We start from the raw sequence: 1932 nt of genomic DNA, 5'->3' as shown, positions 1-1932 counted from the left end.
AAAAAATGGGCCAGACTGGATGCTTAAATACAGTCATGCTGCCACTCCTGTGTTGGTGTTACACACACACACACACACACACACACACACACACACACACACAGTGTGAAGAGTGCTTTGTTATATTGATCCTCCAGCTCTTGCTGCTTTGAGAGACCACGTGTCTGCAATTATGGTAGTTGGAGACCAGCGGAGGTTAAGGTAATGGCTAAAAAAGCTACCTCTTAAAAGCTAACACTGCAGACTGTTTTCATTCCGAGTAACACATTTGAAATTTATCAATGTTGTTACTTTGTAGTATGTATCTGTATTTAAGTCATACCGAACCACTACAGCTTAGTGACCTTATGAACAACAGCTCACTCTTTCCCGATCCTAAATCATCCTCATGATCTCTGTCATGCTCAAAGCCATTATGGTGGTCACTGCATCAATCTAGCTCGCTGAAATTTGGTCTTCTTTTCTTTCTTTGATTATCTACCTTTCCCAGCTTGATATCTCTCTCCAAGGACTGGTTCCTCTTGAAAACGTGTACAAAGTAAGTGAGACAAAGTTTCACCATCCTTGTCTCTAAGGAACAGTCTTCTTACACTTTCTCCAAGACAGATTTGTTTGTTCTTTTGGCAGTCCATGGTATAATCAATACACCAAAATTCACAGATATCTATATTTCTTCAGTCTTCCTTCTTCACTGTCCGATTAATTCTCAGTTACCATGGCTGTTGATTATGGGTATAACCAAGATCAAATTATTGACAACTTAAATATTTTCTCCACTTATTATGATGTTGCCTGTTGGCTCAGTGCTGGGGGTTTGGCTTCTTGGAATTGAGATGTAATCCATATTGAAGGCTGCAGTCTTTAATTTTGTAGCAAGCATTTTAAGTCTTCCTCTCTTTCAGCAATCAAGGCTGTGTAATCTGCATAATACATGTTGTTGAGGGGTTTTCTCCATTTTTGGTGTCATATTCTTTTTCATAAAGTCCAGCTTCTCAAAAGATTTGCTTAGCATACAGATTGAATAGGTATGGGGAAAAGATACAATCTTAGAGCATGTCTTTGCTGATTTTGCTTCATTTGGCCGACAGCTTTTTTGTCTAGGTATCTGTTTCACATAAACAAAAGAAAGTATTCTGGGACTCTCAGTATTCTCAATGTTATGCATAATTTATGATTCACACACTCAAATTCTTTTGCATAGTAAATAAAGCACAAGTAATAGGATATTGTAAATAATGGCAATATATCATTATAATAAATGTTGTGCTGTTGTTGATTGCCATCAAGTCAAGGACAACTCATAGTGACCCTATGAACTAAAGACCTGAAGCCTTTGTGTAATTATGGTCATTTCTCAAAGTTGATAGAGTTTCTAGAGGCAGGTTGCTTAGAAAATGGATGCCACTCCTACTTTCAATAAAAGGAAATTCATGTGAGCAATTTAGTGAAAACAAATTCTAAAAAAAAAAAAAAACCCTTTAGAAATCAAGACACATAAGCCAAAAATTGATTTCATAGTTTTTAAGGGAGAAATTGATAAACTTTTAAAGCCAAAACAAGCAGATTGTAAACATTTAATTGTTCTCCAAAGTCCTCACATTTCATGGAACTTGAACTAAGAAAGAAGTCCTACTTTTCTTGAGCTTTAGGAATTGGGTCAAGGCTCTTTGAAATCCTTTACACATCTTATTTGTCTGACAGAAAATATTTCTATTGGAATGATTCTAGTTTATGATATTTGTAATTTAAGAAAGTTTAAATTACTTTTAAAGTAGCATGACCTCCCCTGGAAACACACACACAAAAATTTATGTTAGATTGAAAAAAATTAGATCCTTATGGACTATTTCCTAAATGCTCATAACCTTTGAAATGTTTAGTCAAAATTTAAACAGTATCACTCAAAAAGACCCCAAAATAAAATTCCTTAAA

The sequence above is a fragment of the Elephantulus edwardii genome, unplaced genomic scaffold (genome assembly GCF_000299155.1).
Source record: "Elephantulus edwardii isolate Elephantulus edwardi_28Jun2011 unplaced genomic scaffold, EleEdw1.0 scaffold00055, whole genome shotgun sequence".
Taxonomy (NCBI): domain Eukaryota; kingdom Metazoa; phylum Chordata; class Mammalia; order Macroscelidea; family Macroscelididae; genus Elephantulus; species Elephantulus edwardii.
Note: the sequence above shows the minus strand (reverse complement) of the source record.